Raw genomic sequence first — 21,937 nt, 5'->3', positions numbered from 1 at the left:
ACGCCGCAAGACCAAATTTGGTCAAATGGTGGTGTCCATCAGAGGAACACAGTCCTGGAATATATTACCAACACATGTTAGAGACTGTGCCACTTACACCACCTTTAGAAAAAACCTTAAACAGTGGTTAGTAGCAAGCCAGACCTTCTCTCATATGTAACCTTTGGTCATTCTAATTTTTTAACATGGACTCTTGATATGGGGACCTATTTTGTGTGTAAAAGTGTTTTTTTAATCTATTTTGTATACTGGTATGTTGTTTTATGTTCTTGACTTGCCTTAGGACAACGGATGAAAATTAGCAATTAAGCTAACTCCGGCATATTTATATTGATGCTCTGGCTGACATATTGATTAATGTGCACTGTCCTAATCAAATAAATAAATAATAATAATCTTCAAATATTTAACCAAAGACATCATCTTTCATGCTGGTACATTTCTGCGTCATTCCTAAACGAGCTATTCGAGATTCGGTGCCCCTACAAAAAAACATATTTTGCAAGCGAATACATTTTGTTTTCAGTATCCGACTAGTTGTGAAACTCAAACTCATATTCACTCACACAAAACCATTGCTTCATTGAGCATATAATTGGTTTCTTTTGTGTGCTCAAATGAAATAATAATAATCATTCGTCCACCTTTCAAAAAGTGCTTTACTAGTTTGAGATCAAAACACGCGGTGCCGGATGCGAACACTGGTCTTGTGTTAAAAAGTATGTGCCATAAAATGCGCTCTCCAAATTTGAAGCATTCAAAATATGTGTCCTCGAAAATGTATTAGGCGAAGCAAAGTAGCGATAAAAAAACACATGTTGTGAGATGAAGACGTTTTCTCTACTTCAAAATAATAGATGAAAAAAGACTTTAGAAGATGGAATCAGTTTTTTCACTTAAACTCCCTTCTGCAGCAAATGGCCAGTGAATCCCCATGAAGCCTCGATGGCCATGTGCCGACGCAAATAAGCCAGAGAGGAAGCCGTTATTTTCTTCCTGAATGGCCCCTCGAGCCGAAACAACAATCCTGAGAGGCGCAGTCTGCGTCCTCGTAAACAGTCTGGGACTCGGCTGATGTCCTGTCAGGAGATGCAACCAGACACCGAATGAAAACACATTACGGGGGGCCACGTCTTCATGTCTCGTCGCCTGCGATGACTACAGCGGGTGTGATGTGCATATTCGGCTGGAGATGTGTGAGTGGAATTCACACCGGGTTTTCGGCGAACTGGGGGGGGGGGGGGGGGGATGAGATATGAGCCAGAGGGGGGGATGAGATATGAGTTTCAAATCCAAATATAATATTTCATCACCGCTGAGCATATTAACCAGGGCGGTGGTGGTGGTGGTGTGGGGGGAAGCGTGTCAACATTTCCTCGCTGAAATAATACTTCCACCTCCTTTTGATAAAGACAAAAAAAATATCAGCAGCAGACGTGGGAGAGACAAAATCGCATCGGCTCCCTCGGCGTAATATTATCAGGAAAAAACAAGTGCGCTTCATTATTTCCCTGAGACTGATTAATAGCAGGCCTTTCTCCCCGAAAGCAGCTTTGTGACTTCTGCGAGCGGAATTGATCCGGAGTGCCGCGTTGCCCTCAGGGGGCTGCAGGTTCAGAGGTGTCAACAGAGGACCTGTAACTTCTATTTTAATACATTCCCTTTTTTATAAATCCATTCATTTCGAACACCGGGATGTTGTAACCTGCTGAAGAGAGCCGGAGTAAACTCAAATGCAACACACACACACACACACACACACAAAGGAGGCTGACACTAATGTGGTTTAATTATGCCGGTGTACCAGGTACCCGGCAGCAGGCTGCAGAGGCGTGAGGAGAATAGTTCTCCTTACAGCTCTGTGCGTGTGTGTGTGTGTGTGTGTGTGTAAGTGTATGTGTATGGATACTGTTTCAAACCCTGCAACAACGACGAGGGCAACATGTGCCCGACCAGCCAGAGTGTGTGAGAGGGCGTTAGCTTTGTCAAGATTCCACCACAGGACGTTTTCTTTCGTCTCTTTTTTTAATTTTCACGAACTGTAAAAAAGTGACACGTGGTATCGGAGCGGAATAAAAAACGTGCTGTAAGAACAGGTGAAATGACTTGTGGAGATCGGCGTGTTACGGAAAATGTAGAGTTGAAATATTAAAGATCCTCCCGTGTTTCGTTGGTTCGCGCCTCGTGTTCCCGCGGATGTCCGGTGGATCTGTGGAGAAGGAGCTTTCACGCAAAGGAGAGAAAAAAAGAAAAAAAAAACACCCTGCTGTCTCTGCACGGCACAATACTCTATCAACCATTTACAGAGTTTCCCATTAATCACCTCCGCTGTGGCGGCCCGCCACAGTCTCATTTGTCACGCCCCGGTTTCATAATGATCCCGGAATTTCTTACACTCCTCATTATAATAGCAAGAAGGATATGTATTGTGGCGCCGGGGCTACAGTGACCTCGACATGACACCTGCCCTCGCTGTGCACGTGTAACGTGGGTGTGCATGTGAGCGCACTGCGCACATGCATGTGTGCGCGTGTTCCCTGGCCAATTACAATAATGTGAAGAGCCTGGAGCATGATTCTGTCACAAGGGCTCGCTTAGCTTTCCTGTATTTTCACTGCATTATGGCCGTTTCAACGTTTCACTGAAAAATAGACTGTTGTTTGTATATAGATACAAACAACAGCTCTTTCTTTGGCTTAGTAGTAGATGCATGTATTTATATAAAAAAAATTATGAAGAGGAAGATGAATAAAAGAGAGATGCCTTCAACTCTTCCACCTTTGGAGGGTCGGCTTACCACTCAATTATTGCCCCTCCCCAGCAAATCCACAACCAGTGATGGATACTGGACAATATACAACTCCAAATATACCTTAGCATAACGCAAAGCATCTCAATCTGCCTCCTTTGACTTAGCCAAACTCAGCGGGGGTGCTGCTGCGGGTCCAAGGAAGCACAGACACGCATTTGGCCGTCGACATCGATATCAACAGGAAGATGCATCCCCTGCTGAAAATGTGAACGCTGAGTTGCTGAAAGGCTTTGCTGTGTTAGGCGGGAAATGTATGAAAAGTAGATAGATCATATAACATAAGAAGTAGAGGCCGTGATTAACGGAATGTGATCGCAGAAAGTGTGGGGGTGTTTTTAACAACATGGTGGTTCTTTGTAACCTTCGCAAATTGGATTGTCAACACAAACCCGCTTCTCGAAGAAGGTTGCTCACTTACAATTCATCTTCTTGCTCCTATACGTGAAGGCAATGCACACACAAAGCTGACAATCTTAAACGAAGCAACTCCAATGTGGTGTACAACAACAAACATACCAAGAGAGGATATTTTTAAAGCAGCTTGTTGTGCCACACTTATAATTACTGCTAATATAGTAATCATAATAATTGTGTTATATAATGTAATTAAGAAGGCGGCAGAAAGCAATGGGTGGGAAGAGGTATTTTCAGTTTCATTGCAGGCGGACGTGTTCTGCTCAAGCTGCCGGTTTCTCGATCGAGAGATTTTCCAGATTTACACTTTGGGATTACTTTGAAATGATTATGAAGAGTGACGGGGTTTATGTGTATTTCAATGGGGAGGGGGGCGGGGGGGGCTTTGCTGTCTTTTGATTTCGCCTTTCCGAACGAGGCGTGGCAACTTGCTTTTCTGTTCTGTATCACTTTAAAAAAAATAGTAAAAAGAGTGAAGAGAGACAACTGAACTTTTGATGAACAAGCTGTTCTTAGTTGGTGAACTGTAGATTATATAAAATCAGTGCTATAAATACTCATGTGTTTGAATCGTTAGGTAAACGCTTGAAGGGTATAGGCTCCCTCCCGGGCTGCTTTGGGTCCACAAATGAAATCTGAATGTCAAATGCAAAAACCACAAACGTAACGTTTCCCCCCCGTAACCCTAACACCAACCCCCCCCACCGCCCTCCCCCCCTCAGATAACCGATCCCTCCCGGATTTTGTGCTGACTCCTTATGACAAGCACCCACTCACTTTCACCTTGCGTTGCCTCCAGTCCTCAAATCTGCCGACCCTGATCTCTGCCTTGAAGTCTCTTGATGCCAGCCACCCCCCCCCCCCCCCCCCCCCCCCCACCTCCCTCTTGCCCGGCCGCAGGCGAAGCGTACGCATCCCCCCCCGCCCCCCCGCCCCCGGTTCGAGGCCCGAGAGCCACTCCCGATTGCTGACAAACCCAAATTTTCCCAAAGTTAGGGATCGAAGTCTGTATTTTTTACCAGGTCAGGAGGATGCTACAATCCCGCAGGGCTGAATAGTTATGCAGTGGTAATGATTTAGGTTTTTTGGCAGGAGCAGATTATGAAGAAGAAAAAGAAGAAAAAAAACGCAGCGGCAGTGTTTGGTTGTTTTAATGGACGACAGCGCTTATGATAAGATTTACTGATCTCAGCTATTCAATGAAAATGACAAGGACGCAGCCTCGTCCCTCCATCAGGGACGTTTTGTTTTCAAGACTCACGACAAAGACCTCTTCAAGATCGGGGCAGATTAACCTCAGATAACCACCGACAACCTCGCTTATCCTCGCCGCGTCTCGCCTTAAATCTGTGTTTTCTCTGGAGAGAAAGCTAAAGTGCTACTTATGAATTCCTCTCACTCCCGCGCTCCCTCGGTAAAGAAACAGGGAAGCGCGGGGGGGGGGGGGGGGGGGGGTTACTGTACCTGACGACATCCCCACTACCCCCCCCCCCCCCCCGCCCCTCTTAAATTGACTCCCGTTGACCACGAGACATGAAGATGTGCTGTAATGCATTTTCATTTGCTGTCTGGCTGCCTCCGTGGACAGGCTACCAGAGCACGGGCGGCGAGCTCCCCGGACTGTTTATGGAGCGCAGCGGCTGCCTCTCACGGCCGGGCGTCACCGGCGGAGGAGCCACTTGGCCCCCGAGAGTGCGAGACCCTCACTTGAACCCCGGGCCCGGGAGACACGGCTTGCATATATGATCCAAGGAGACACAGTTTATATATGAAACAAAAAAAAAGGCTCCTCTGCATAAATTTTGAGCAAAACCAAGCCAAAAATGGAAATTTGTTCCCTGAATTAATTCTTTTTCTTCTTTACCCAAAAAAAGGGGGCTGTACAGCGTTTGCTATGCCGCAGCATATTCACAGATCTATGTGCAAATGTCAAATCTCATTGCATACGGCTGTTCAGACTCTCAATAAGCATTGGCAGATTCCTGTGCGCATTTACAAATGCATTCACTGTTTTCAGGACTTGAGCTGACTGTTTACGATTTGGCACTTCACGAATAAAATTGAATTTCCGTCTGATCCAAGCCAACTTGTAAGCAGCTTGTTATTTAGACATCCAGCAGACCCGTAAGCAGTAACAGCATTTATTTACACACATTTGTTTTTTCTTGTTTTCTTCTGTGCACGCAACAGGTTTTGATATTTCCTGCAAGCTGAGTGATATCTGCAGGATCACAACTTTTAAACGCATTTTTCCAGATGCGCTGGTAACACTAGATTTGTCTCCCAGCAAAACGCATGTCTCTGCCAAGTCCAACAGTCCCCTTTAAATCGATCAGGTGACGACACCAAATTGCAAACACTCGCTCGTCACTCCCTTTGACGTCCCAGAGAGTGATGAAAGACTCCATCCCTCCACCGGGTTGCGAGGACATCCAACCAGCAAACTAATACACCAACTAACTAGCCAGCAAACTAGCAAACCAGCAAAGCAAGCAAGCAACCGACCAATCAATTAAACGATCAATCAACCAACCAGCAAGCAAATGGACCATTTTTGCAGTGGTAACAAACATTGATGATAAACTAAAGAAGCAGCCATTTTCATCCCGAGTTGAAACGACAGTGAATGGGAGATACTTAAAACTCAGAGCAGTAAACTACTCCCAAGACGCTCATGTTTACCTGCCTGACCCGTCACTGCCGTGATTCATCACCGGCTACAGGAAAAGAGAAATGCACCTGACTCCGAAGCATCATTTGGGCAAACGGGTAGGTGTGCGATGATTCATGAGGCGGCACAGGAGCACCGCATCGGAGCTGTCTGGGCTGATTCGAATAGCAAAAAAAGATGAACTTCAGGAGGGAGCGACAGCCAATTGCACACCAGGTCCCTTTTCTTAACAGATGCCCTGAAAATGATGGCCCGCTTTATTGTAGTGCCTTAAAAAAATCACATGTCCTACTGGAACACATCTCTCTCAGAGAGCTCAAAAGCTCTTCTTTAGGCAGGCAGATAGAAAATCAGTCACCAAAACATCTCAATAACAAGTATTGGTCCATTTTGGGGTTTATTACAAACATGACAATTTGATAAACGCAGAACTCGCAAAGCGGTGATGAAAGAAATGCAACTCGTTTCAATAAAGTGCGGCTCAGAGATGCCTGACACTCAGTGAAGTGTTTCTACCTGCCGCCCGAGGGCCCCTTACTGTAGATACAGCGGGAGCTGAAGCTTTAAAATCTGCACTCTATCAAATGAAATTGATTTTATTTCAGCTTATCAAAGTGCATCTTATGCTCGCTGAATTCTTGATAGTCACGTGAGGATGCTTGTAAAAATTGATTCGCAGGGGCAAGATCAAGGAAACCCAGAAAATAAAACTCATCCATACCGTCGAAAAATAAAAAAGACCTTTCAGATTTGTTTTTCTTGGTGTTGCCCTCAATCTGAGAGTGTTGAATTTGGGAGGTGGTGACAGAGGCAGCTGTAAACCAACCGTGGCGCCTTTTTTTTTTTTGTTTTTTTACAAGCAGAAATAGGTTTTTAAGCTTTGCGAGGTTCACTTCTCGGCACCGGCGGGCTTTAGATGGCTGTTAGCGTAATGGCAACAAAGACACAATGACAGCGTTATAAATAATAGATACGTGTGCGAGTGTGGGTCTGTTTTGTATCGTCTGAGTTGAAATTCTCTCGAACACGGTCCCGTTTTTTCATTTTTTTTTTCAGCCGCAAATCTGCCCGGGGGGTTAGGGAAATCTGTCTGAGCTCTCTGCCTTCATTCTCCCTGACTGGGGGAGAGGATGATTCAACACATACTGAGGCTGCACATTTTGAAGGACGTGTGGTAGAAGCATGAAGACGCAAAAAATGAGTCCTGATGTGACCTTCAACAAGAGGGTTTGTTCAGGGTCTTAAATATGCTAGGAGCGCCAAAGAACGGGCCGGAGAAATGCAGGGTTAAGGGACTTTGGGGGCGCGGACACTCTCCAGGGGGGGGGGGGGGGGGGCAATGTCAAAAAAATGAATAAATTAAAAAAACGACCGACGACCTGTCACTGGTTGGTGAAAGCTCCCTCAGTGGCGAAATTCTAGGGGCTGGACTGACACAAACAAAATAAATACTCTTTCCTTCCTGATCCACCAATCAAAAGAGGAGTGTTATCATTTGAACGTGAGTTGCACGTACGCTTCCGAGTATAAAAGAAACCGCAAGCATGGTCAGCGCTCACCCTCACTGAGACGACACCCTGCAGAGTTTGTGAGATTGCTCTAGTTTCCTCTATAATTCAGATATTCATTGCTTTATAAACAGTATTTTTAAAGACTCACTCCTTCTTTAGTAATACCTTCCTGCACTTGCAGCAGGCCTATTCGTAGCCTCATCTAAGGAGTGATTTGCTCCAGTCTTTTTTAGAAAGCTCGTAGCCCCAAGAGCTAACCTTCTAGCTAGCTAACTTCTTCCAACTGCAGCTAGCCCTTTTAGAGCTTCAATCATCCTCCGTGTGTCAACAAATAAAACACCAGCACTGGAATACTATTCTGTGCTGTCCCTGTCTATATTGTGTACTCCAACTACCCCTAACCAGCTTTGGGGGGGGCCCAGCTTGCAAAAGTTTGAGAGCCCCTGCCCCATATGAATAAAATAAAATATCTGGTGCACAGAAAACCAAAAAGGCTGTAAAAATCCTTTTTTATTAATGGTTGGTTCTAACGGATGTTGAAAAGCTTTTCGCCTACATGCTACGTCATACATCTTTGACAGCCGGTGTAGTAGCTGTTGCATTTAAAAAAAAGTCTGCACATGCCACTGTCTCACCGCGAGCTACCTCCTCTGAAGTGCACCTACGTCAGTACATTCGCATAAGCCGGTGTTCTGTGGAAGTAGCGACGTGTGGGATTATCCCCCCTGTGATAATGGCAGCCGAGCTGACATTGAAAACGTGTTTCCTGTCCGATTAAAGCGACATTGGAAAAAAAAGCAGCTCCAGCCTGTTCAACACAACTCATATTTAAAGCCAGTCAAGAGAACAGTTGACTTGCTATAAAAAATGAAATTCAAAAGGCTGATATTTGAAAACGTCATAGTACATGCATTCAAATCATTTATACATTTGTATGACATGCTTCTAGATCTAAACTGGAAAAGGGAAGTTATCTTCCTCTCGTGCTCGCTTATTATTACCAGTAGCTGATGGCATTATCACCATTCACTGACATAGGGCACTGATTTGCACATAATCAAGATGCATTATAATACCATAAATAATAATAATACATTGCATTTATATAGCACTTTTCTCAAAGACGCTTCACATAGTGGGGGTAAAATAGTGAAACTATCAATCAATCACATTTGTGATTCAGCCAATAAAGGATATATATGCAACTTTACAACAAATGTATAGCTACCCTAGCACACTTATTTAAATGAAGTGTTAAGATATGATGATGGATGGTGGTAGTTATGAGTCATAGGGGGCCCAACAGCAAAGTTTTGCCCCAGAGCCCAATAAAAGGCTGATCCGGCACTTCCCTTACAATCAATTTGTCCTGTACAAGCCTCGTTAATGAATTGCTCATTAACTGAGCTGCTAAACAATTTGATAGGGTACGACAAACACTGAAAACACTATAAACAGTTCTAAGCGTAACTCAAAGTGATTCAACAGATGCACAAGTGATGCATCATCATTCCGCAAGCATGTAAATGTCATGTACTACAGCTCCGGGGGCGTGACGAAGGTGCTAAGTGTCGGTCAAGCGTGCTCATCCCACTTTAATTGATCGGGTTGCCTTGGTCTATACCTGGAGAGTGGGCCGAATGGATTTCCCATCACATTCTAGCAAGCTGGCTACCCGTCATGCAAATAAAGGAAGATCCTCCTGCACGGAGCCAGTGAGAGTCTTCACGTGGCAAAGCTAAGCTAGATCCATCTCAATGAAAACCACGTCGCAACAAAGCTTATTAAAGAAACCCTCTTGAAAGATCTGGGGGAGGAGTGGAAATATTTAATGCGTCATAGATGTCCTATACAGCAATGCATGCACTCTATTCATTAGACAGTGTTAATGGGTGTCTTTCATGCATAATGTACAGAAAATTCTTAAAACGCGAAACACTAAGTTCCCCATAATGAGGCCGGTTCGCTTGCGGGATTCCCAAAAGGAAGAAAATAGGTCAATTGCCCCCCATTATTTGAATCGGTGTGATGTATTAAACAATATGCATTGTGTCGCATATTAGTGTGAAAGAAACACACCATCTTTAGAAAGTGGAACTTCGTAAATTAGCGATAATTCCAAGGGGAGGAATTAGGCACATCTGCAGTAATGTGGCTGCACTGTGCAAATGAGAAAACAAGGAACACGCGACACAACTAATCCACATGAGAGGGAATGACGCATCGAGAAAGAACATGTTGGGGGTTGGCGGGGGGGGGGGGGGGGGGGGGGGGGGCTTGTTACGTGACAGACGCAATTAAAACCGACTTCCCAGACATAATGAACGAGCGAGTCGACACCTGGAGTGTGACATTAGCGGGCGCGGATTCAGATTAAGTAAGTGTTCGACAAACACTCTTCATCTAATGTGCCGTGTCGCTTCATCCTGTGTGACTGTCGTGGCGGCCTCCTGAGTGTGAAATTGGCGCTGCACGTACAGGAGACGACGGCTCCCGTGATCGTGACAGACGTGTGACGTTGTTGACGCGTGTGACGGGACTGACGTGGGACACCTGTGAACGAGCACACGTTGTTGTTCCCCATCCCCCCACCCCCTCCCTCTTTCGCTCATCTCTCTTCAGTTACGAACCGCCCGCTCAGACAAGCCCGTCGTTTCACCGCTGAACAAGTGACGCAGGATGGTGAGAGCTCTCGTTTCATATTCTACGTGAACCCCTCAATGAAAATCAACGTAAACTCAGTGTGTAAACATCTGTCTGTGTTTTGTCATGGGAAATTCTCAATAGTCAAGCCCAAGTCATTACAATGTCTTTCTGGAAGTTTATTCTACATCTGCAGATGGGCATCAATGTACAAGACCATGGAATAGATTTCATACAATGAGCAATGACATACAAGAAAAGCAGCACTTTATACATCTCCAAGCCCCTCCTAGAGAGGAAACAAATGTTATCGATCGACCTCTTTCATGTTAAGCAATAGGTGACCAATATCCTGTCACATACTCCTTCCCAATGTTTACAACCACAAATCCCCCGTGCTGTTAAGTCTCTGTTTGGTGACCCTGTCAGCGAGGAAGTCGTATAACAGGTTTGAGTGCAACCCTGACTTCTCAGGCAACATTTGTTATCTTTCGAAACATCAAAGTAATTCCTCATATCAATCATTGCCCTAATAGTAAAATTTCTATCACAGTTTCTTGTCGTAGGTAAAAACAACTGATTCCCCGATGTGATTTTCTTATACGCAAGTGCTGATCGTTCCCCTCGAAGTGAGCAGGTTTCTACACTGTAGCCCCTGTGAGTTGTTATCTGCAGTCAGATATGCAGTATCCGTTCTCTCATTAAGATGTTCTGTATCTACAGCAACCCGCTGCGTTATTTTAATCCCCTGCACACCGCAGCTATGTTTGGCCTTTCGATACGTGTGCGGGCCTGTGTTTGCTCACCAGTTAAAGTCGGCAGAATCAACAGTGGTTTCCAATCAGCCCTGCTCGGCTCTACTCGCTACTGAAAGTCAAAAGCATCGCTAGTAGTTTGCGCGGCTGTGGTTTATCAGGTTCCTTGTGAGATGCAGTGCACAATTTGTGTCTAATCCAGATGGTCTTGAACAATGTATGTACAGTATATATTTTAAAGGTCCAGTGTGTAATATTAAGGTGGAAACTGAATATAAAATAATCCTAGTGATGTTTTCTCTAGTGGGTTATTATTTCTAAATTGTATATTTTGCTGTTTTATTCCCTTTATATCTTAAATCTTAATATTTACATCAGGAGCGGGTCCTCTCTACGAAGGCCGACCTTGTTTTTTACAGAAGCTAAACACCGTTGGAGTTTTTATGACAACTGAAGGAGACCGTGGGTTCTCTTTCATGTTTAAAAGTGAAAGGTGAGGTGTCACTAAATTCCTCCCACTGAACCTTTAAAATCAGCAACATCTATTTTAGATAGAGTTAGAGTAAACGTCAGGGGAACACCAAATGAACGCCTGCAGCAAATACGGCACCACTCCAGTATGTGTTACGATGCATGTGGTACTAATTAAACATTTCTTCTCTCAACAATACAACTTTTAAAAAACCTACTCAGAAAGATGAGTTGTAAAAGTATGATTATACGATGATATGGCTACATTTTCTGACAGAGGGAATTCCATTTCATTTTCCCACACTAGTAAATTCAGATCTTAAATAATGGCTTGGGTTAATACGCATCTCGACAGAAATGCTTCACCAAGAAATGAATCTGAGTTTTATCTAATGGTGTTTTCTGAACCTTGCTGGCTGCAGTTCTTCACACGTGTCCACACAACCACATTTGTGATGCTTTTTTTTACCCACAATGACACCGAAGTGAATTCATTCTCCTCCAGTGTTTGTTTTGGCCCGCGAGCGGCGCCACATGGTGACGGAACGGGTTCTGGAAAACAATTCCATTTTCTACATTGCGTCGGGAGAGAGATCAATCGACGCGAGAACATTTCAAATCATTTGCAAAACTGTTATTTCCATAGTTTTGCATAAACTTCCTGATTCTCCCAGTTACCTCTCTCCCACTCCCTGGCCTTGTTCTGTTTTCTTTCTTTCTCCGAGTGTGTATATTTGCTTCTTTCTCTCCCTGCCCGGGACGACGGTGCAGCAGATTACCAAACAGATTGCATTGATTGCCGGGACTAATTGAAAGGAAAGCATCCCTAGTGCGGAGTGCATCTGCCTGCCTGTGCACAAACTGGCATCTGTGCCCCACCTCACCTCATCAGGCAGAGGCGCCAAGAAACCTTTATGCTGTCGACCACTTAACTCAGTGCTCAATCACACTTTGGGAGGAGTTCCTTTCAGGCGAGGCGACAGAGCAGGGGAACGACGTCGGGAAAGACGAAGAAGAAGAAGAAGAAGAAGAAGAAGAAGAAGAAGAAGAAGAAGAAGAAGAAGAAGAAGAAGAAGAAGAAGAACAGGGAAAAAAAGGCACCAACCCTCCCTGCTCATCCCTGAGAGGGACCACGGGGGAAATCATCGACGAAGACGGATGGAGATTCAGCAGAGCAATTCATGCACTCCGCCGTTTGGCTGGGACACAATCTGAGGGACTATGAAACGCTTGTGGGGGGGAGAGTAGAAGGAGAACGAGGCCTCTGCAGCTCGCTGCCGCCGCCACTTTTTGCACAGTGCTCAGTGCGCTGCGTTCGGCGGATTGGCACCGATTGACCGGCAGCATTTTTTGCGTATCTGGCCTTTTGCAGACCGCTTGCTTTCCGGACAACCGCACGTCTGGCTGAACATCTGGGTCGGGGATTGTCTCTGCGTTTTTCGAATAACAAACAAGAAATTACCAGGTGCCACTTCTGGAATTCACAACACTCGCCAAGGGAAACTGGATGGCTGTGGGAGATGTGCTGTTTTTTGGGGGCCTGATTGAGCAATTTCCCGCCGAGCGGTTGAGTCCTCCGTGCCTAATGAGGTTAAGGATTTTCTGCCTGTCCCCCCCCCCATCCTCCACCAGGCACAGCTGGAACATGTTAGAAGAGTCAGCAATCGGATAATCTTTGGCCCGACATGTTTTGGGTCGTCGACAGTTTAAAGGGAAGGCAATGGGGTGAGGACTTTCTTAGCCTTACAAGGGCATTATCTCCAGACCGCACTGTTGCCACTAAACCAGTTTTTTAAGCCCCTGCAGGGATCCATGTGGCTTTATTCCCGTGCCTCAAACCATCTGAGGCAAAGGAACAATTGGGCACGGGATTTACCCTGTGTGCAATGTCGTGATTTTTAATACTTCAGATAATGGTGGCTGCTTCTCCCGCCACTTAAAGTGGTCCTGTCTCGCTATGGCTGCCGCTGAGGACATGCTCCACGGTTCGTGAACTTGAGGACTCATTTGAATACAAATCCCATCAAATGCAAAACCGCTGAATAAATGAATTGCAACCATTCGCATGTGCGTTACTGAGGAGTTGAACGGAATCTAAACGAACGCCTTAGATTTATTAGTCACGAGTGTTTTTCTTATGACTTCTGACGGAGGGCTTCGGTGTTGAGGTGCGACTGGAGGCGCTTTGGGAAGGCAATGGCCGATTCTTTTAGCAGGACTTTAGGGTTGAATCTGACACAATCCACCGAGAGTGTGAGAAAGTCAGCTCGGTGTCGGGAGAGGATACGGGAAGAGTGTGTGGAATGGCAGAGGACGAGGGAGGGGTGTGACCTTTCACCTTTAACACTGAAAAACGTGCGCTGACGCCTGAGGTGAAGCAAACTGAATCACGAAATTGGATGACGGAAAAAAACTGATACATCCTGTGAAAATCACATTTTAAATTAAATCTACAACTCTTTTTCATGAAATGTTCCAAATATCTTTAATACAATGTTGATAACCCAGACTGAAATGAACAGGATGAATGTGAAGATGGTGGAGAAGATATTGCGGCACATTGACAGAGTTGGCCACATGTGGGTTTTCCTGGCAACAACCTGTATTACTCCAATACTAAAGGAAAAAAGCCTGTATATGAAGATTTTGAGTCAAGAAAATTGTATTGGGAAACAATATAAATAAAAAGGATAATCCCCCCCCCCCCCCCAAAAAAAAAAAACAACCTCCATTGTATATTATGTATTAGCTTTTAACCTTCATCAACCATCGGGACATTTTTTTGGGGGGGGTCCCAATGAACAGCAAGCAGCAGCAAGTTGTGGTCAACTCAGCAGGAAATAATGACACCAAGGGAGGGGGGGTGAAGTGACAATTGTTGAGATGGTGTCTCCGGCACAGACAGCCACGGATCCCCCCCAGAGACTGTCGAGATGAGTCCATCCTTCATTTCTACAGCCGGGAGAAGAGGAGAGGATAATTGCTCTGTTCTCGTGGCTGCTTCAAATTGCTTGGAGAGATCGAGGACAGTCATAAAGCCAGGGGTAACTAACCACCTTCACTCTGGGAAAAAATAAAGCCTGGAGTAAGACTTGGAACTGTACTTACCAGTTATGCATTAGGTGTAATGTGCCAACTGAGCTCTGTGATCTTTTAACTGAGCTAGTCACTTCTCACTAACACACAAGGGTTAGTAATATATGCGTAAAACCTTTTACCAGCCGTGACTCAGCCAAATGTTCCCTCGACTTGACATCTGATACTTACAACAGTGGTTTTAAAATCACGTGGTGGCAGTGTTTCCCTTTCTTTTTAGATTTTGAGGCAATTCATCTACATCCACTTCCTAAAGCTGATTCAAGCCGTGTCAATAGATCTGATCCCCTGTGTATACTTATCTGTTTGACCTATAAGGGATGTGGGAGTTGTAAGAAATAAAAACAACTCGGGTGAAAGCAGAATGTGAAAATTGAGGATAAGAATTGAAGCGCACCAGCTGTGCGGGTCCTAACAGATATTTCCTCAATCTGTGAGTGTGATGGAAACAATCATAAAATGTCATCAGCAGATTATAATGAGGAGGAATATGCAGCCACATCTGCTCGCCGCCTGCCTGCCGAACAGGCAAAAAACAGCCGAAACGAATGGAGAAAATTTGTTTTATTTTTGGACCCCGAGATCACGGAAATGCGGAACCAAACCCTCGCTTTCCCACCAACCCCCAGAGCGGAAGGGTGCTGGTAGCTGTTGCTCTGTCGGATGGTGCAGGAGAGAAGCACACATGCACGGCAAAAAGAAGTAAAGGTCAAAAAATAAATAAATAAAATGACCGGGAGTTTCTTTAACAGGTTTGGAAACAGGGTCACACTTTCTAAATAGAATGTGCAGCTAGCAGCCGAGCAGGGAGGATGACAGATCTGGTTTAAAACACTGAAGATGAGTGAGATTATTTATAAAAGAAATGACAGGTGTAAAGCTAATTCGGGAACTACTAAATTATCCCGGGACACCGGGATAGAAACATAGTGTACGTGAGCACTCATTATGTCTATTTCTGGTTTTGGCACTCTGAATAACCCCCTCGCTTGGAGCTGCTCCGACCCCAGATACCGGGAGGCGGGGGGGCTGCGGAGGGGAACGTCCATTTAAGGATCGCTGCTGTGTTGACATAAATAATGCGGCGGAAACGACGCAGGCAGATGCGTGATGTAATCAAGGCCCAGTCGACTGTAAAACACGGCACACTCCAGTAAGAGGGGTCGGCGGGTAATGTCGGCTAAGTTCAATGACATGTAATATCTATTTCTGGACGTATTTAAAATGCAGTGATGACACGAGACGTGCTTTTAAAGACGTCCGAATATTTATCTGATTGTAGCAGTTTCTTGGACTCAAAGAAAGCTCTTGGAAACACATTTTAATGAAGTAAAACCATTTTTTAACTTATTTTGACATTTTTGTTGATGTAATTTGACTTTTACTCTGAAATCAAGTCTTGGTTTTTTGTTTTATCCTAAGTCAGCGGTCGACACTCCGTGTTAGAGCAGCATCTGCTTTACTCTCTGTAAATATTCTAGTGAAAGCACAAACTTTTTTTTTTTCTCTCTCGAGCTAACCCTCTCCTCCATCAATAATGTATTCCGTCCTGAAAATGAAGCCCACAAGAGTTTCTCCGATTGGTGTCTGTGTGCTTTTTACAAAAGAGAGCTTTTTTACGCTCTGGGTGAGAGAAGACAAACACGCATCCTCATGTGAAATTCATTTTTTCCTGATAACGCGCAATGCAAAATGGATTGTCCTTGTTGTTGTTGTTGCACGCTTCACGGTCACACTTTTGGAGTTAAGTAATCAGCATCGGAAAATCTATGCCGCTCTCCCTCCCCCTCCCCCTCCTGCTTTGCAACTTCGAAAAGTCACAGGCTGATTAGCTGCGTGGCTTTTATCAACACTGGCATCCAGACGAGCGCCTCGGAGGTTTCGCTCGGTTAGCCGCACGCAAACAAACACGCACGCTTAACACAGACACACACATATGCCATGCGCATAATCAATCAAGCACACGCAGTCGTTTTGCAAACGCACAAATATGACAAGGCACCCCGCGCACGCACACACACACACGCCCAGTTATTGTCCCGCCCCGCAAATGCCGCGGGAAAGAGCCTTTAGCGAGCGACGGCGGTAAGTGATGGATGCTGCGTTGTTGACAGGAGGAGTAATTATACTTTGTCCCACGGTTCCCGGTATGGGGGCCACCCATCACTCTCCATTACGCCCCTGTGTTGTGGCAGCCTTCCACTTTGTTTAGCAAATGGAATGCTTTTCAAACCTGAGCGCTCCGGAGGAAAGGAGGACAAGAGGGACAGGAGAAGGGGAGAGTCGTGGTGGAGGCGTCACAACATGGAGGAGACCCGACATCAACCGCACATGCTTGCGTAGGTGATTCGGGGATACAGAGAAACAAGAGTGAAAGCGGTGTATTGTGGAAGAACAATACATTGCAACACCGATACATCCACCTGCTTGTGAATGAATCCAGCGCAATCGCTTCGAACACACATACGTAATTGCCTCTGACCATTATCCGCGGCATCTTTCATCTATATCGGTGTTTTGAAGTTGCTCTCATTTCAGAGAAGTCAATAGTAAGAAAAAAAGGGGTGGGGGGGGGGGGGGGACAGCAATGGAACAATGGTGTTGCCTCGTTTGACGCAACACATAGTCGGCGAGTGAAAAATCCATCCTCCATCCCCCCCGAGAGCCGGCTGCGGATCTTCTTTCAACTTCTGACAAGTTGCACATGATAAGGCGGCGTTTATCGACAATGCCTCTGAAATGAAGGGGTGTGGGGGGGGAAAGCATTCCTGCTTGTTGACGGACAATTAGCTCACTTGTCTTTCGAGCTTGTGCGGGGCTCGGTTAGCGAAATTAGGATTCCACGCCACCTGGACCCCCGAGCATATCACTAGCAATGATTGGCGGTGGCCATTATTGATATCAATCATCATTTGCCGCAGCGCATTAGGACCATGTGTACAATCGAGCCTCCGGCCAAGGTCAAAATTACGAAAATCATCATGATCTTTTCCATCATAATGACATGACTAATCACCACACCTCGCCCGAGTGTGTGTGTGTGTGTGTGTGTGGGCACGCACGTGAGCAAAGTTTCACTTGTACAGCGATTAATCCTTGCTGTTTGGGGTTAATAAGAGTAATTTGGCCACGCCTATAATGGCTCCAACTTCCCCAAGTCTAATAGCATTACGATTTTATTATGCAGCTTGTTTCTCTCAGGCTTGTTATGGGGACGAAGGAGCTGTGTAGGTCGAAGGGAACACACGGGAGCGAGCGGCTATATTTAGCCGGGGGGGAGCCATTTTCGCCCCCCCCCCTTCTCCAACCCAACCTTGTCATTGAGCGAGAGAAAAGTTTGCGATGCTCTCGATGCAAATAGCCTCGTTTCCTCACTCGCCGCTCCACTAACCGACTAGGAGCAGGGGAGGCCGTGAGACCTAGTTAGGGCTGTTGAACGTGGGAATAAATTTCAATATAAATGGTTCCATTAAGTCCATTTTTCGACAGGCTGGGCATAATATCATTTAGAGGCACGAGGCAGGGGAGATGATGACAGGGGGAGGAGAAAAGGAACAGACAGTGACTGTTGTTTTTTTTGTCAAACTTAATAAGGTTTATTCTACGGCAGACGGGAGTTGAAGAAAAATTCGACAACATCGTTTGTTGATGGATGAATGTGATACAGTAGTTGTTCTTTTCATCACATGCACTGAAAACATAGAATTTAAATACGTTTATCACACCAGTTATTATATATCATTCAAACTTACAGCAGGTCCAACGCCTTAGGTTGATTTATTTATATATACAATTACATTTAAAAGTTATATTTTAAAAAGTTTTCACTGGAGTTAAGAGACTATGATGATGACAATGTAATTAATGTACACCTCCTCAAAACTACACACATTGGGTTTAGAGACCTAAAAGATTGTACTTAACTGCCTTTTCCCAGAATAAGTTCATTTAATAGAAACCCAAATTGTGCCCCTCTCGTATGTTAGGGAGATATGAGGTTGAGCACTATGATGTAAAACTGTTACATCCTTTAATAGATCAAACAATGGAGTGTGAATACTGGTTGGTCTCTTAGATACTTGGCAGATTGCTTTTCACTGCACTGAAATATTCTCGCCAAATCTCCGGCTGATTTAAAGAGCCCGTACTCGTGGGTTATCGAAGGACCCCCTGATCATTTGTTTTTAAAGTCATTACAGTGACTTAGAGCCTGTTTCACAAATGGTACCCTTCAGCCCTACAGCAACACCTGCTGCGTCGACCATACCTCCAACAGGGTGAGCGGCCATTGGCAGCCGGAAAAGACTGACATCAACCCAAGCAGGCTGGCGGACAGGCGGATGATCGTAGTAACCCCCCGGTTTGTGAAGAGAGGTCTGCTGAAGAGTTTCCTGACCCCCCCCCCCCCCACCCCCCGTTCACAAGGCTGATCTCTGCCTCTTCATGTGAGCAGCGCGGGGTCATTGACTGGTCAAACCGCCGGGTAAGCATCCGTGTGGCAGCCCCTGACGGGGAGCCTTTTTTTTGTTTTTTTCCATCACGAGTGAAATCCTGACAGTTTTCTGACAGTTCAAGAGAAGAAACTAAAAGCAACACAACACAAAAAACCTGTCCTGTTCCCTCAGCTGCGGCACAAGCTGTAGTGTGTGTATGTGTGTGCGCGAGAGAGTAAATGTCTATCTGTCAAAACCAGTGTAAGGCAATGGCGACACCTGGGATTTCACTCTGTGTCCTGTCAAAACCCACCGGCAAGTCGCTGGCATTTTAACAAGCCTGTAAGTCACTCGGTTAAAAAAATAAATAAAAAAGAAAACAAGTGCATTAAACGCTCAGGCACCAGATCTCATAAAGCTGTCGCCGTTGTCTGAGGGTCCTGAGGGTTCCTTCTGATGAAGCAATGATGAAAACGTCCATGAGTTGAATATTGTACAAACGTCAGATAAAGTGATCTAACAATAAATGCTACTTACTTGAATCTCGGGTAGAGATTGATGTTGACAGGGCAATACTTTGAGCTGCTCGCTTGAGCCCGGTGAGGCTGGCGCTTTGTGCTAGAAGCCAAAATTTGGCGAAGTGCACCGGTGAGATCAAACCCATTTCTCCATTTGAGAAATTAAAGCTTTTATTATAAATCATCAGGAATTGGACATGCGGTACTTCTCATGGAATGATCTGCGCCAAGGAGGCCATTTTCATTTTTACCATTGTGTGTTTATTTGTTGGTTGGATGGATGTACGATTGGTCGGTGAGCCGGATTACCACCATAATGACTTTACACATGTTCATGAAACTTACTGGAGAGATGGGACAAGGGCAATGACAGATCCCATTAAACTCTGGTGCATATCCGGAGGCTGAACCAGGAATCTGTTATCGCTTTATTCAACAGCGCGAGATAGGAGATTATTAATGGTGTATTTTCCTGGGGAATAACTCACGGATCTTGATATAAAATCATTGGGCCTATTAAGCAGGATGATAATTGTGAGTGTGTGCAATTTTGGTGAGGGATTGAAATGAAAAACCCAAATCTAGCAGATAAATGTGGTTTCACTGGGCATATATATATATTTTTTTTTTTAATTTGGCTTGTGTTTTTATAAACCCATCATCCCTGTGCAAGGGAGATTATGATTTCATGATTTCATTGTTTTATCGGTTTCGCTAGGAGGCCTTTGTGGAGGTTCGCGATCTAATGAGGGTCGTAGTTGTTGCTGGACTTGAATGGGAAATGCTTTGTGCTAGCGAAGCCAGCATATAAAACAGTTAGCAGATGAAACAGAGGATTCTGTTCAAGCGTCAGGATCACACGTCTACAAAAATAAAACCATATGAAGAAATATGCCCCCCCCACCCCCCGGCCTCCCGATGGGACCACGGAGACTTATCAATGCTAGCTAAAAGTTTGGTCTGTTAATTACTTCATTTGCATAACTTAGAACGGCTCCCTGGGTTTGATGTGGCACAGACAAAGAAAAAACGGGGACTGTTTAAGTTAACACAGCGTGGTTTAACTCAAACAGTCAGACGACTCATGCCTCCTCCTCCGCAGCAGCAGCTCCGGCTCTAATCATTCGTCGGGCTGAAGTGCTCCTTTGGCATATTTTGGGAAGAATAGTGACTTGAAAGCCCAGAATATGAATTAAGATTCACTTTATACTCGTGTTCGAAAGTCTTCAAATGATCTAAGCTTAGAGCAATTCCTTTGCTCTAAGCAGAGGAGCCGGACCTCCTCTGGCCTGCTTGATTATTCACTAAAACTCTTAATGACTGGGCCAATTCTTTTTGATATGGAGTAGGGGGGGGGCAAAGCACCTGCATCCATTAAAATTGAGGCAGCAGAGCCTTGCTTCACGGCCGAGTCACTGATTATGCAGGCACATTCTTCTGTCCACATTTCCCATCTAGATCCTGGCCTCCATCCTCCTGAACAAACACCCGGAACTGAATTCTTTGACCATCTTATTTGTCCCGGCACAGCCAGTGTCTGGACTCATTTGCATAATCTGTCACGTTTCCTCGGGGCCTCCTCAGCTTGCCAGTCGCCGTGTAAGGAGGCTAAAGGGCCTCAAACTGTGTGACCGAAGAACCGGGACGTCGGGAGCCCGAGTGCGGCCCTCACTATCAGTTCTGTGCACTTACAGGTTTTTCTCTCACACACTCCAGTGATCCAGCCATGTGCATGTGTGCGGGTACACATGCAGAGATAACCCCCCCCCACCACCACCACCACCACCGCCACCCGCCCTGGCTCTGGCTGGGTCAACGCTCCGATAATGCTGGAAACAAACCAAGGGCACCTACAGTACATCCCTCCCTCTTCTCATCAGGCAGGGGATGTTAAGTTCACGGGAGCAAAACACCCTCCGTCCAAAAAAATTATCCCACCGTGCAGGAAGTGTTATCGTAGGAATATGCGCTCTGAAAGGATTGGCACATCCCACCCCCCCCTCAACCGGAAAGACACGCAGTCAGAACTACAAGTGTGTCCCGGTCCCTCGTGAGCATCTCATGAAGTGAAATCCATTTTGCACTTGTGGAGGTCAAAACCCTGACGAGCGACTGTAGATAATTATAGCTAAAGTTTGAAGCGTACATTTAGGCACATGTGTTTTTGAAATATAAAACCCGTTCTCCATAAAGTCAAATCTCATGAAGTGACTTTAAAAATGCTGTTTGTTCATAAAATATACGACGCTAATGAAGTTGACCTGTTTTTGACCACTGACACAAAGGATCATGGGATTCTCTCGGTGTGCACACACACAGACACACACTGAGAGCTAATATTGACTGAAAAGCGATGGCTGTGGGCCGAGTCAGATTGAGTGCAGATGCTGACAATTCATCACGGATGATCCGATCTGCTCCCTCGGTCGAACTGGCATAGAATGACATCAATTACGCACAGAACTGCCACATGCACACACACACACACAGACACACACATCTTTACTGCGCTCACATTTCATATTAGGGGATTCATTATTTGCTGGTGATTTTATGAAGTTTGTACTAAATGCTTTAATGAACATGGCTATAGACCAGCATAACTGAATCTTG

Source organism: Platichthys flesus, chromosome 22 (genome assembly GCF_949316205.1).
Source record: "Platichthys flesus chromosome 22, fPlaFle2.1, whole genome shotgun sequence".
NCBI classification, from domain to species: Eukaryota; Metazoa; Chordata; class Actinopteri; order Pleuronectiformes; family Pleuronectidae; genus Platichthys; species Platichthys flesus.
The sequence above is the reverse complement of the archived record's forward strand: the minus strand, read 5'-3'. Positions refer to the sequence as shown.